The sequence below is a fragment of the Belonocnema kinseyi genome, chromosome 10 (genome assembly GCF_010883055.1).
Source record: "Belonocnema kinseyi isolate 2016_QV_RU_SX_M_011 chromosome 10, B_treatae_v1, whole genome shotgun sequence".
Taxonomy (NCBI): Eukaryota; Metazoa; Arthropoda; class Insecta; order Hymenoptera; family Cynipidae; genus Belonocnema; species Belonocnema kinseyi.
In genome coordinates this window covers 61,691,579-61,707,818 of record NC_046666.1, presented here as the reverse complement: position 1 = coordinate 61,707,818, position 16,240 = coordinate 61,691,579, and the positions used below count along the sequence as shown (strand labels likewise).

Below are 16,240 nucleotides of genomic sequence, written 5' to 3'. Positions count from 1 at the left end.
AGGGAGCTCTTCTTAATATTTTGACACCAAAATCATGTCGATACACCTTACCGACTGCGAGTAAAGCCACCCACGCTTTAACTTGACAGACTGTAAGTTCATAATGATGTATAATTGTATAATGGCTATCCCTCTTGCTATAATGCATATGTATAGTTTTACAAGCAATACAATTACATACAACTCAAAATGCGGAAAGACATAAGCTTTTCCGTACAAAAATAAAGCCTATGTGAAACCTTAAGATTTGCTCAATTTTCCACATTGTCCCCTGAGCTAGGGGAATTCTGAGGCACTGTAGACAAATTAATGTGTCAGATATGAATTTAGCAAGTCAAAATAACAAAAGGTATCAGCTTTTTCATGCAAGAATAAAAACTCCAGGAAATCTCAAGTTTTACTAAGTTTTTACACATTCGAAATACGTAGAAACCATATTGTTTGATTAACTCTCACGTGGATAAACATTGCTTTAACTGAGCCTGAAACTTCCAATATTTAACTCTTTTTCCCTAGGCGAAGGGAAAATTATGGGGTCTAGGGAAAATTGTAAGGCCGGATTCGGATTCAGCGACTCAAAATCCATAAGGTTAGGCTAGTCACATGTAAAGTTAAGACCTCTTTTTTATGAACTTGTAAAATTCAATTCTTTTACAGTGAACTTCTTTTTTTAAGCTAAAAATTCATCTCTTTGAGTGAAAATATTCTCTTGTTTTATTAAAAAAGCAACTGTTATGTTAAAGTTAATCAGTTTTGGTTGAGGATTTAATTACTTTGTTTTCCATAAAACCTCAGAATGCACTATAAGTTTGCACCTAATCTAGAACAGAATTTACAATCTGCACAATTGTTTGCTAATCACCCACATGCACTAAAAGCATTTATCTTTAACTTTATCCACGAACTTTTTCGTCTTTTTGTTTAAATTCAACTGTTTTTCAATTTTTATTGTATTCTTTTGTAGTTGAGATATCAACTATTACATTTTTTCTGGATTAATCTTTTTAGGTTTACATATTTACTATAATAATTTTCGTTGAGAATAATTTCAGTTGAGAATTCAACTATATAGGTTTAAAATTTAATTCTTTAACTGAAAATTCAAATATTTTATTAGAAAGTAATCTTTTTTGTATGAAAACTCGACCGTTGGTCAAAAACTAATCTTTCTAGGTTGAAAATTTAACCATTTGGTTTATAATTTTGCTATTCTCTTGAAAATTCGCCCCTTGGTCACTAATTTTTTCTGTATTGAAAATTGATAGTTTTGATTGAAAAACCAACTATACGTTTAAAATAAAAATATTCTGGTAACAACTTAATTATTTGCTAAAAATTCGCAATTTTGCTGAAAAGTCCTTCTTTTTTAGTCGAATAAATTTAACTGCCTAATTAAAAATTCGTCTTTTTGGGTAGAAAATTCGTCCTTCTGGATTGAAAGTTCATATTTTTTTATACAAAAGTTTTTGTTTGAAATTCATCTTCCTTGGTTGAAAATTAACCTTTTTTGTTTAAAAATTAGACCAGTTGTCTAAAAACTCTTCTTTCTACGTTAAAAATCTAATTATTTCGATGAAATGCTGTAGGCTGCCAAGTTCACAAGTTGTAATTGCACATTTATTTTCAAAAATCGAATTAGCTGATTTTTTACAATGGGAAATGACTTTTAAAACCACATATAAACCATTTTTAAGGTAATACAGCTTCCCCACTTCTTACCTTTTGATTTACTTTTCTTTTTCCATGTAATTAATTAGGTACTTTCACTTCAACCATCAGCTAACTTCACTTCGTTAAAAGCTGAGGGGAAAACAATGGATCAAATGCATGGAACAAAACTCGCGCAAGTTTGAACGCGCCTAAGGCGCGCGACTGTTGGTTCTCACGCTTCGCGGTCGACAGTATATTTATCTCTCGCTACGCGCTCGATAATGTATTTACCTCGTGCTACGCACTCGACTTTTCTGCACAGACTATTTAACACTAAAGGTAAAAGTATCAAAAACAGTAATTTAATGATTGTGAATTCTCTTTTGCTAAAGCTCCTTCGGCTTTAACGAACACATTCTCATCACATATCTCGTGCTTCGCACACGAGTTTATCCCTGAAATTTTATATCATTCCCATAAATGTATATTATTATCATTCGTAACTTGCATTGGTATTAAAACATACGAAATTTCGTTGTCCCGTTTAAAAAAATTTGAAAATATTTTTTGCAATTCATTTTGAATTCACCCTAAATTATTATTAGTTTATATTGAATTATGATTGTACAAAATGTAAAACTGATTTATTTTTAAAGTTTTTTTTTTAAATAATTGAAAATCGCATATTTCAGTATTTTTTTTAAATATTATATTTATTTTATAAGATGTTATCTTAAAACTATTCAGCTTCTACGTTTTTCATTTTTTAAAGAATGGTTGCGTATCAAATTCCTTGATTCAGAAAGTGCGCTTTTAATACTTTGAATCATAATTTTTGTTTATTTTTCATGTTTCGAATTTGAAAATATAAATGAGAAAAAAGCCTTTTTGAAGACTAAAAAAAATTGGTAAATTTTGGTATGCTAAAAGTTTAAAAAAAACGGCCTGTCGTATGAAAAAAATAGGTGAAGGGAATTTTGTCGCTACGTTTTGGAACATACGCCCTTATAATGATTTTAATTTGTCTTGTGCCGTTTCTCGAAACAGTCAATTTCATTATTTATTATGTTGTTTTTTACGATTAAAACAAAAACCACGCGTTTTATCAAGAAATTATTTCCAACAAAATTTTAGATTTTTGGGTTAAACAACCTTTCTCTTATATCTTGGGTCATTTTACCAAAAATGTAATTTTTTATTTTTAATGTTGTTATTCACGATTAAAGCAGAAACTACCAATCATAGAAAAAAAACATTAATAAAAATTGTTGTTCTCTACTTTCGGTAAAAAAAATATTATCGAATTATTTTTTCTTAGCTTGTGTCATGTAAAAAAGTGATTAATAACAAAATTTGTAGATATTTTTTGGGTGCATACTGTTTGTCTCATAATTTTTTCCTACCTTGCATAGTTTGACAACAAAATACAATTCTTTATTACTTTTTGTTTGATCAAAATTTGAATTATCAATTTTTCGAAAAAGTTAAAAAAGTTGTGATAATCTTGTAGGACTTTCGAAAATTAACATTTTACTTTTCAAGTACTATGAACAAGTGTACAGAGAATTTTTGAACCATGAAAAAATGTGGCCTCAAAAACTTTCAAAATACGCTCACTTTTAGAATTTTTATCCAAAATGGCTGACCAACGAATTTGGCATTTAGCTTAGGACACTAAAAGAGTATATCAAAGGCCAATCTAATAGATTATTTTGTTCAACAGTTATTGTATTCATAGACAGACAGACATAAAGACAGGCAGATACATTCGTAAAAACCTGTTTTTCGGATTCAAGGGATCGCAAAACATGAATTTTTGACAAAAACTGGGGGGGGGGTCAAATTTTACACAAATCTAATACCTTCTCCGATGAGAATGTATTAACATGAAAAAATAACAAATTCCTAATTAAATTTTTTGAAACCCCACACACGAGACGAAAAAGAAATCAAATGATAAAAGTTGTGATTAGAATTTGCCCACGAAGTGGGCAGATTATTTTGTTTTTTACTGTTAATCATGTTTTTCATGATTAGAGCCAAAACTATACATCCTATCAAAAAGTGGTTAATAACAAATTTGGAGATCTTTTTCAAATGCACAATTTTCATTTCTTTATCTTTTACCGTATTTTGCATAGTTTGGCCGAAAAATGTAATTTTTGGATTTTTCATAATTGTGTATGCTGTCAAAATATGAAATTTTAATTTTTCAAAAAACTTCAAAAAATTGTTATGATAATCTTGTAGGGCATTCAAAAAGCAACATTTTTCTTCTCTTCACTTTTTTTAATATAGTGCCTTATTTGGCCTAAAATTTTAATTTTCGTGTCTTTTTTGGAATTTTGTAAATGCTATAACTCTGGTAATTTTTGATATTATGAAAAAAGTCACGAAGATAAATTGTTTGAATTTTTTAATACTATGAATAACCGTACAGAGAATTTTTGAATTTGTTAAAAAGTGGTCTCAAAAATATTCCAAATATGCCCACTTTTTGAATTTTGATCCAAAATGGCTGGCTAACAAACTTGACCCTTAGTTTAGGACGCTAAACGAGTGTACCAAAGGCCAATCTAATAGATTAATTTTTTTTAAATTTATCGTGTTCACAGACAGACAGGCAGAATTACATAAATACATAAATACATACACACATAGATACGTACATACAGTCACACATACATACATAAATACATGCATGCATACATACAGGCAGACACTATCGTAAAAACCTGTTTTTCGGATTCAGGGAGTCTCAAAACGTGGACATTTGACAAAAACTGGGGGCGGGTCAAATTTTACACAAATCTAATACCTTCTCTGATGAGAATGTTAAAATATAAACTATTTTTCAAATACACTTATATAGAAAAAAATAGCTTTTACGAAAATATTAGCAACATAGGGCAAAAATGAACTGAATCCCATGCATTTGGTCCCTTGTTTTCCCCTCAGCAATCTACGAAGTGAAGTTAACTATTGATTGAAGTGCAAATACCTAATTAGTTTTTCTATACGTGTCCAATGAAAAGGGACCTGAAGCTACACTAAATTTCATTAATGATTTATGATCTGGAGATGTTCAATCGCTTCTAGCAATCAAAGAATAAAGAAGAAGTTTCATTTTAATGGTATTTTTAGATAACTTTTGAGTCTCAAATCAAGAAAGTCAAAATAATGGAAACATTTATTAACACTGCCCTTCTACTAAGCATTGACTGTATTTGCATGTTAAAAATGTAAGAATTATTGAATAAAATATTAAAAAATACATAACAAAGATTTTTATCTTTATACACGGGAAAAAAATTCTTGAGGCGAACGAGTGAATCGAGAATATATTAAACTCAAACAAAGTGTACGCTTGGATTAGGTAAAACTGTCAGTTAGAAGAGTTACACATTTAGTAACTTTATGTAAATTGTTTTGTAGTTTTTTAGATGATTGGTAAAAAGTGGAGTTTTTTAAAACGAAAAATTCCAATCTTTTTTCACTTCAACTCGCGCTAATTTAGCCAATTTTCATCATTTGCCGATTTCCCCAATAAAAAGTACGTGTTTAAGTCTTCTGAAACTATCTAAGAAAGAAAAACGAGAATATTGTAATAAACAAAAAAGTTATTAATTTTTTTTAGGCAATGCAAAAATCACGAATTTTAACCTTCAAGCGCCTCGTTTAGCAAACGAATTTTAAGGTACGGAAAGCTTTCAGTGAGAAAGTTGTTCATTAAGGTTCAAAGAAGTTTTCTGGAAAGTTTTAGATCAATTGGATTAATAGTTCAAAAATTATGAATGTTTTAAAATCCAAGCGGTAATCTTGACGCTGCCCAAAAACGTGCCTGGCCGGCTACATACGCGCTGCAGCGAAGGACGTGACGGTCAAGTCAATCTTACCAAAACCAATGCACAACAGTAACTTTTTTTGTCATCTTCTATGAAATTCTACAAATAAAGCATAGAATCGGCGAAGTGATTGTTTCTTATAATAGTTGGAAAAGCATTTTTTTTGAGATTATTGAGATTTTTGAGAATATTAATTAAAAAGAAAAAGATATTAAAATGAAACAAGGTAGAAAAAGAACTAGAAATAAAGATTCGTGGATTAAAAATAAGAAAAAATGTTCCAGAAATCAGATACGATTGGAAACCGTCATACAATTTTTAAATAAATTTTAATCATAAATTTAATATTTTATGACTTTTTTTATTCTTGATTTTTTAAATAATTCTTTTACTGAACTATATATAATATGTAGATAGTCTAAAGTAATTATTTTAAATTTTTAATGACGAAGTTAATAGCATTATTTGTTATTTCTGTAGGGAAAAGAATACATTACAAAGTCCAAAACTAAAAAAGACGGTAATGCTAAAGATATTCTAATCCCAGAGAGATCTTTCAAACCTATTAAATCCTGCTCTGGAGAAAAATGTTACCAAAAGTTTTCAAATGTGCAACAAGAAAAAGTACAGACAAATTTTTGGAATCTCGGGAACTATAATGAACAAAATGCGTTTCTCAGAGGATTGTTAAAGTGCAAGGATCCTATCCAAACGAATACAGGTGAAAAACTAGGACGGTTAATTCATTGGATATATTTATTTCCTACTGACGAAGAAAATGTTCCGATTTGTAAGAAATTTTTTTGCGCTTTTCTATGTTTGGGCAAAAGAAGAGTTGAAAATGTTCAAAAAAAGATTTTAAATAAGCAGCCTTTAAAAAATTTGGCAGGTGGAGTACGCGAAAGTTGTCTTAAATTAACAAAAAATTTTTAAAAAATGATTGAAGAGCATTGCGAATCAATTCCACATTACAGTTCACATTACAAACGAAATTCTACCAACCTAAAATATTTTGATAATCCTTTATTAAATCTTGTAGAACTTTACAAATTATTCGGAAAATATTATAAAGAAAAAACGGGGGCTAAATTGACAATAAGGCAAACCGTTTATTTTAAGTATTTTAACCGAAATGTTGGCTTCAGCTTTAAATTACCTAGAACTGACGTGTGCAATACTTGCTACAAAAACGAGACAAATGGAGAGGTAAACGAAGAAGTAATTAATCACGAAAACAATGCTGAAATTTATTTGAAGTTAAAAAAGCAAATACCATCTGAAAATAATAGTCTATGCCGTGAATTTGATTTTGCACAGAATTTGCCACTACCAAAAATACCCGTGTCCGCGCAGTTTTACCTACGTTTAGCATGGCTTTTTCTATTTGACGTACATGTATATACTGCGAACCAGAGTTACATGTTCCTTATTCTTGAGGGAATTGTAAAGAAGGGTGCTAACTCTGTTTGCAGTTTTATCAAATACGTGGTATTAAAAGAATTTGCTAAAGACAGGTTCAATAGCATAACATTATTTTCAGGCGCACGTCCGGGACAAAATAAAAACTACACAGTGTTTCATTTTTTGGTTTTATTGTCCATTTATTTGCAAAGCGTGATTAAATATGTGTTTCCAGTTCGAGGCCATTCCTAGTGCCAGTGTGATAGGAATTTTGGCACATATTCGCAAAAGCTGAAAAAATTAGAATGAATTGAAACTGAAGCTGAATATGTAGAAATGATTCGCAATGCTCGTTCACCTTCATTCACAATGGCCGAGAAGTGTGAAGATCTTCTGCAGGATTTTGAAAAATGTTTCAAAGGGAAAATGCGAAAGCCAGAAAATTTCGAAATCAGCAAAGCGTTCTTTTTGCATGTTTTTCCTGATGGAAAAGTGGATGTTTTTAACAACTATGAGTTGCAAAATTCAACCACTTTTTTCTTTAAACCTACGCTTAAACTAGAAAATCTTTCGAAAAGTCCTCCGCCCCGAATTGGATTAAAAGCTGCCAAAATAAAGGATGTAAAAAATCTCTTCCAGTATTTAAGCGCTAAAGGAAAAGAATTTTTCGAATCATATTTTTTAAAAGTACAAACTCAGAATCCAGAAGCCGAAGAAACTGAAGAGAGTGACGAAAATGACTAAAAGTAGTTTGTAATAAAATATTGTTTGATTAATTTATTCTTGTTCAATAATATGCATAATATTATATGTTAAATGTTTAATAAATAAATTATTTTAATGATAATACCTGGAGTTACTGTTGTGCATTTGTTTTGGTAAGATTGACTTGACCTTCACGTCGTTAGCTGCAGCGCGTACGTAGCCGGCCAGGCACGTTTTTGGGCAGCATCAAGATTACCGCTTGGATATTAAAACATTCATAATGTTTGAACTATTAATCCAATTGATCTAAAACTTTCTAGAAAACTTCTTTCAACCTTAATGAACAACTTTCTCACTGAAAGCTTTCCTTAGCTTAAAATTCGTTCGCTAAACGAGGCGCTTGAAGGTTAAAATTCATGATTTTTCCATTGCCTCAAAAAAAAATTAATAACTTTTTTGTTTATTACAATATTCTCGTTTTTCTTTCTTAGATAGTTTCAGAAGACTTAAACACGTACTTTGTAATCGGGAAATCGGGAAATGATGAAAATTGGCTAAATTAGCGCGAGTTGAAGTGAAAAAAGATTGGAATTTTTCGTTTTAAAAAAATCCACTTTTTACCAATTATCTCAAAAACTACAAAACCTATAAATTTTTGCAAGACGAAAAAAAGATGCACCTTGAAATTCTCTACAAGTACCAGTCTTTAAAATTGAAATTAGAAAGATTTTTAAAATTGACACTCAGGACAATACTTCTCAGGCTGAATCCGGCCGCGTCCCCTTTTGGTCGCCTGCGGTTCAATTGTATTATCTTAGATTAGAAAAAAATTTAGTTGTCATAGAAATATATTAATTTACAGTACCCAATTTTTTGTCTGGTATCGCGAAAATGAATTTCCCTGAAATCCGTGTAATGCATTTGGAGGTCAAGTTTGTTTTTTTTATCGCATTTCTTGATATTTTAATATAGTTATCGCCTACAATCGAAACAAATGTAAATTATTATTACTGCAACATAAACTCCATTTAATATTAATAATCGCCCACATTTTAAGTGGTAAAAAGCGTTTAATTGTCCAAAGTAAATCTCAACTGTCACTGCTCCCGATTAGACCGTCGCCATTTTATTTCGCTGCTCCCATAATGCACCAGCGCTCTTCCGATAATTGCTTCTGACACCTATTCTTAATATCCCTACTATAGCTATACTTATTAGGGGTTTGACTATACGATATCCCTGGTATATGGAAAATGTTCAAGGATATTCATTTTCGCTGATCCAGGGATCTTTCTAAACTCCTTCGTTCGTTTTCAGCTAAATGTTTGGCTATAATAAGGAATAATATCCCTGCCACAGCTCGATTTTTTTACCGTGTAGGTGAAATGTTTATTTATTTTTATAAATTAAATCAATCTTTTAAAAAAATGATATTTTTTGCAACAACTCTATCATAAAGGGGTGCCAAAGATCTACTCTTACTTTAAACCTTGAAATTGTTCTGAAATAATTGTTTTGTGCATGCATCGTTAAAAAATTTCCAATCCATTTATTTGATTGTTGAAATTTATTGTTAGCTAAATAAATGACTAATCTTCGTAGATCTAACTAATAAAAAAATTTTGCCTTTCTACATAAGATTTTTTGTCGTTTGTGGATAAGCTGTATTATATTACTTAATCTTCATGAAAACATAAATGAATTAGCATTAATTGAAATCTAAAATTGATGAAAGGAAAACTATAAAACATTTGAAATTATCGCACTTAACTTTTTTATTATGTGGAATGCATTGTCATACACATGTGTCTCGTTGAACAGTGTAAAATCGTCGTTAAGTGATTTAAGTTTATAATTTTGAGAAGTGCAAATATTCTATGCCACTATAGTTGATAAAAAACGGATGCATATCCGTTTATTCTAAAATATGTATGCAGCACCTCTCCGATCCGGGATATTACGATTCTTTTCCATGCCTACGGCAGGGGCATCTTCCTACGCATTTGTATTTCTTGGCTGAAATAGTTTTTATTATTCATTATGTTAATAATAATCATATTTTTCATATCTGATACTTTTGAACAAATGTTATGTCTTATATTTTGAATATAAATAAAATTTATATCGCATTACATCTATTTTAAGTAAAATAATTTCGTTTTGAAAGCGTTCGAGGTTGATAAATTTCATATTTTAACCTCCTAAAAGTGAACCGCTGGTAAAAGCAGTATTTTAAGATAATTATAAAAGTTATAAATGTAAGTTATAAATAAAACTTATAAGATATAAGTTATAAAAACTCCCGAAATAATAAAGTGCCTTTCTACGCTACTTACGGTGCACGCACTCTTCCCAGCATTGTCTAGTATTTTTGCCGTCAAGGGCGCAAACGTATTCAATACCTTGTTGCTAAAAACATACATTATTTTTTAAATCACAATTTTATGGAACACCTATCTGTTTCCAATATAAAAAAATGTAGCGATAAACGGATTTACTTACTTTACATATATTCATGCAGACCTGAATGTCTACAGTATTCTGCAAAAAATATCATTTCAGTGAGTGGAAGTATGTATAATTGATCAAAATTTTAATAATTTCATTATTTGAAGGAGTAAACAAATTCCATATACTTAATCTTTATGTAGATCAGGATATAGAAACGCATTCACCTCATAAAAAATGTTTACTAAACACTAAAACTATTGTATTTCATTGTAGTTTTAATTTCCTGAAGAAATTAATAAAAGCACAACTACAAAAATCTACAGTAATTTGCATGTTTTGCAGTCAAAGTTGTTCTTTTTCGACCTAGGATGACAAATAGCTGAAACATTGCAATTAGATCATGTTCAATGAAAATGTGTTAATTGTTGATTTTAAAAAAAAGCACATATGTTTAAACTTGAAAGAAATGGTAAACCAGTAAAAGATAATAATAGTTATTAAACAAAACAAAACTTCCTTTTTTAGCTTTTTCAAATATATATTTAAACATTAATATTGAAAATTTTCTTCAAACATTTATTTTAAAAAAGTATATTTAAAATTTAAAATGAGTTAATTGCAATATTCGAAAAATTCGTCACCCTAAGTCCAAAAAGAACAACTTCTTTGCTGCAAGACCTGTAAATTCCTTTAGATTCTTGTAGATATAAATTCTTGTATTTGTACTTTTTTATAAATATTGGCAGGGAATGAAAAATACAATAAGATACAACAATATACAAAAAAAGTATTTCAACTTTAGTAAAATCTTGTATTTTGCAGTAAAGCTTTGTAATTTTTCACAATAATTTACGTAAAATTGAAAGTATTTTTCTGACGTCCAACGCCAAAATTAAACAAATTTAAAGTACTGTAGTTTTCTGTAACGCCTTGCAAATTTTAAAGACAACATACAACATATTTTTACTAAAAGTTTATACAAATTTTTTAATTTTTGTTTTCATTGTTATTTTTTTATGTTTCTGCAAGAGAATACCAGAAAAATGTACTATCTTGTAAACATTTTTTTCGACAGTGTAATTCATTCCGTCAGCTATTTCTAGTTAATTTCTTCATTACTTCTACAACAAATTTAAATTTGTAGTTTTTTAATAACGAGTATTGTCTTAAATATTCCGCTATTCCTTCAAAGTTTAAACTTACAAACTTGTTTTTGTATGGCGATCATTTACACATCTTAATTTAAAATTATGTAAATTCAATATTCAAAATATTTGTTATTCTAGGTTGAAACATAGAACAAATGTTCAGTTGCAAAACTAGTAAATTTCTGTAAATTCTTGTATGAAATTAAAACTACAATAAAATACAGCCATATTATTTGTATTTAATTTTGGGATCCTGTGAAAATGGTTTTAGTTTTTTGGTGCAGTTTTTCATAAATTTTGGCCCCCTCTGCATACTTCTTTGCAGACGTCTTCGTAACATTTCCATGTAAAACAATGCAGCATAACTGAAAGTCTGGCTTTGCCCATGATTTATTATAATAGCCAAAGTGCTTGGCTAAGATCAAATTCTTTTTTTACTGTACATTACTTCAATAAACTTTGAATTTACAAGACCATTTTCAGTAGAGTTCTTCAATATTTTAACTTTTGCCATATCTCGTATTGCGTTGTAAATATTTATAATTTTTCATAATAATTTACGTAAAATAAAAAATTTTTTTTCAAATCAAACGCCCAAATTAAAAAAAAAGTAAAATACATTAGTTTTATGTAATTCCTTTCATGGGTTTTATATAAAGTAAGCAAATTTAATAATAAAAAGTAATACAAATTGTCAAATTATAAAAATTATATACTTTTTTGTAAACATTGTTTCCATTAGGAGATATCACAAAAACTATTTTTCTGTTTAAAATGAAACTCACCTCTCCGTCAGGGACCGCAAAGGTGGCAAGGAATAAGGTTGTGATGCCTTTAAAAAAACATGAATTGATTTTGATATAAGTTAGATGTAGTCATATTATAGAACAATAGAAAATACGGAACATACTGTAATAATAACCTTTACGCGGTTCTTCGCAGCTGTTATTTTTACGCAAAATTCCGTAAAGTTAGTCAGTTTCCATACAATATTTACACTGAGAAACTTTGTGCTGGAAAAATTACTAAATTAGGTTACAATCGAATGACCAAGGCGATAATTCGTATATTTTAATATAATAATCGTAAGCTATGCTATTTTTATATAAAATTTTCCTATTGATAATACGAAGTGTTAGTATTTTTTATAGTAAAATCCTAGATAGGATAAATTAGTAGAGACGTAATTAAATTATATAAAATGAGTAGAAGTAATAAGTACCTAAATTAACATAAAAGACTAAACTTGTAAGAGGAATTGCTATTGTATGTAGGAATATGAATTATACTATGACACTTTCTAAGTTTTGTATTATAGAGTTAGACAAATTCGGAAGATCGCTCTCGAATATTAAAGTGACTTGGTAAGCGAGCCTAGCGTTGGACCGAGTGCAGCCGAGCGTAAACGATGTCAACCGACCAACGCTCTGCTAAAATTCCTTAAATTTATATTTTCAACCTCGATATTAGGATATTTGATTGCGTTAAGATATAGTGCTTAGAATTTTTTAAATGCCATCACTGTGAGCGATTATAGAATAATGTAATGGAAATCAATTTGAGTGCGAGCATTTACTTCATAAGGGCGATAAATTTCTGGATCACAGTATCTAGTTTAGCCGAATGGAATATCGCCGTGCTGCCAGGTTGGAGACCCGTGTTCGATTCCCACCAGCTTTACTTTAATCACATTTTTCTGTTTCAGCTTGTAATGTAATATTCTTGCATGTATAAAATAATGTATGAACTATATATATTCGTGTGTACTTATACAATTGCAATTTAAATAAATATAATAGTGCGAAAGAGTTCAAAATCCCATAATAAATAAGTCTGCATTTACGTCGTATGCTCGTGTAAACTGATACGTATGGTAACCTTCAACGCGACGCGGTACATGTTGGGTTTATTTTTTTCGTCTGCTAATCTGACTGCACCAATATTCAGTAAGTCGCTTACTAAATCAGTGCGCCGGTCTCTCTCGACGTTACTATAGCCCTCTCCAAATATTGCAATCTTCTGTAGAAATAAATGTAACATTTTTAAATTTTATTCCAATGAATTTTGTAGTTCGGCATGTCGTTACTAGTTACTACTCGGAGTAGTAAACATTACAAAAGTTCTCCTATGTCCCTCCATTGCAAACTGAAAATAGTAAAATCTAGTCTCCTCTAGAGTATGAGGGGATGGAAAACACGAATTTCGCCTGCGCTTTTTAAATATATATTTATTATTTATTATTGCTAAATATTATTCATTTCTTATTACAGATTGATCATAGATGTTTTTTAATTTTAATAGTTAATAATCTGGGCATGTGCATGTCAAGAATTTAGAATTTTTCTATTATAAAAATTAAGTTCACAAATCTGTATATCATAATTTTATTTGACTAGGAAGATCTGTTAAATACATCTATCGATTCTTTTTTTATCATAATGATACATTCCCAAAATTAAGAAAGATTTTCTCTTGCAAGCGTTACAAAAGTTTGAAAATATGTACCTATTATAAGTTAATTTGACCATAGATTGTTTCTTAATACATCATTTTATTCTTATTGTCAAAATGAAAATTTCTGTATTTATTATGCTTCTATTTTTGTGTTAAATAAAAAAATTACCTACAAACGATAAATTAAAAATTTCAAAAAATCTTTAAAATGAACATTTCTACGTGCAGGTAGCTATTAAAATTCAATCAAATTATATTAATGAAAAACCACCTCGTGTTTAAAAAAATATTAACAGTGGCACAATTAAGGTATAAGTCCGGTATGTGGGGTCAAAAAATCTGAGTTTTGTTAGCTACATTTTTTGAAAGAAAAATATCTTGAAAATATGCTCCAAGAATTTCAGGTCAAAATTCAAAGTATTTAGAAAGTTATAGCAAAAAGAAAAGTGCGTGCCGTGGTGCGTATAAAGGTGAGTAAATGCGCCAGCGGAGAAAAATGCGCAAGGCAACACAAAAGAGGCTAGAACATTACGTAGGGCTCTCGAAGCTGCTAAAAATGATGACTATGAGGAATCTGAAGCACTACTCTATGTACCAGGCATATGTGATTAATGCGAGTATCTCTTTCTTATAAAATATCTGTTGTCGAAACTTTAAACGCGTTTTTCTCGAAACCACGTTTTCGAAATTTCAGGGAAGCACTGACTAAAAACTATTTAACTGATTTGGCTAGAATTTTAATCCATTATTCTTAACATATTTACCTAAGTACCGAACCTCTCAAAAATTAAATTTTATAATAATAACATTTTTTTTTTAAACAATTAAAAACGAAAAAGTGCGATTTTGAACATTTTTAGTTTGCAAGTCCGCCATTTTGTTATTTTTAAAAATGCTTGCATATTAGAGGTTCAGTCATTAGCGAAAAGCCTACAGAAGAATAATCCGTTTGAATTTTTTGTTTCAGATGACAACGGAAGGCTGTGTGCTTCCCCGAGACAACCTACTTTTTTTCGAGGATTCCACTTTGACTCACAAAATCATAAACATATTTATGTAAAATGAAGTAAAAACAAAATTTTCTGTGGACGTTAAGACAGTAATAAAAACATATCTAAATTTCAAAACAATCGCATTTTATTTTCATGCATAAAAAAATTCATGAAAAAACGTCGAAATTTTGGGCGTCACACCGGGCTAATACCTTAACAGTTTTAGACAAATCATCAGGGGAGATATTTTTATTGAGGATGCATATTAAAGTCTTATAACGTAATATCTTTCTTTAGGTACATAAAACTTCAATTAATTACACCAAATCCCCATACAACATTTCATAATTTATAATAATTTTTTTTTCGAAACCGGCTTTTTTATAAATTATTTCACCTAGTTACCTATGACATTCAGTAAGTTTAGACAGGAATTAGTGTTTTTTTCAAATTATTCAGAATTCCTCTCGGCATTCTATCTCTCAAAGTTTATATTCAGAATGCTATTTAGTGTCTAATGTTAATATTTACAATAGTATATTTGTTATTTTTATGCAAATAAAGACCTTCAGTTTTCTAACGTCAAATCATGCAATATTTATCTCAAAACTTACATTTGAACGTAATAATTAATTTTTATTAACCATTATACTTATTTTCGGAATACTCGCTTTATATCTAAAATAATACAAGGAAAATAGGATAATTAGGAATTTTAACTTCTTTTTTACGAATGATTCGCCTGTGAGGTTTCTAATCTCATTAACTAATTACAAGCGAGATTACGATTCGGGATGTTTCCGAAGGAATAACCTCTAAGCCGAATCGTAACAACCGTGCCGAAAGCAGCAATTTTAAACTAATATTTGAACATTTAAAAAGGTAGCGATATCCAGAAAATCTTTACTATTTAAAATTGGAATATCTAAATTATATAGATCAAAAACTATGGAAGCTTGAATAATAATTATGTGTGTGTGTGTTTCCAATCGGTATCAAATTTCAAATTCTCGTAACCGAGTGGATTTTTTTATAAATAATAACATTTCCTGTCACCTAATTTCTTCTAAAAACTCAAATATTTTGTCGCTGAGAGATTCGGCGACTGGAAATCGCAGAATTTCGATTGGTTGCATTCATCAATTGTTGCTGTGAATCGAAAAAAATATTAACTCCGATGTACGGATTCTATAAATGTCACACAGCAAAATAGTATTCAAACTCATAAGAAGAGATTTAGTCTGGATAATAAAAATTGGTGGTACAAATAGGTCCGAACTGCAACTCAGGGCATTCATACCAAAATTTCCGTGCAAACAGCCATCGGTGCCCGGCTGAGCTATTTGTACCAGTGTCTCCAGAACGTGGGATTTTTCGGCCCCCACCAATTTCCCATCTGGGAGAAACACATGCAAGCGTAGCGTATCGCTACATACATTTATTTCGGTTTGAAAGCCCGCATTACCCTCAGAATGATTAGACTTATTGCGAAGAGGAATATACAGTCTGTCAAGTTAAAGCGTGGGTGGCTTTACTCGCAGTCGGTAAGGTGTATCGACATGATTTTGGTGTCAAAATATTAAGAAGAGCTCCC

General features: G+C 30.0%; 1 long non-coding RNA gene across 1 annotated transcript in view; it reads left to right on the top strand.

Annotated features, from left to right (window-relative positions):
• LOC117181438 overlaps nt 1-14,762 on the top strand; it is a 58,948-nt gene extending 44,186 nt beyond the window's left edge. Inside the window, exon 3 of the long non-coding RNA XR_004468122.1 lies at nt 14,622-14,762. This is a non-coding gene — a long non-coding RNA (uncharacterized LOC117181438). The remainder of the gene's footprint in view (nt 1-14,621) is intronic.
• Nucleotides 14,763-16,240: the final 1,478 nt, after the last annotated feature.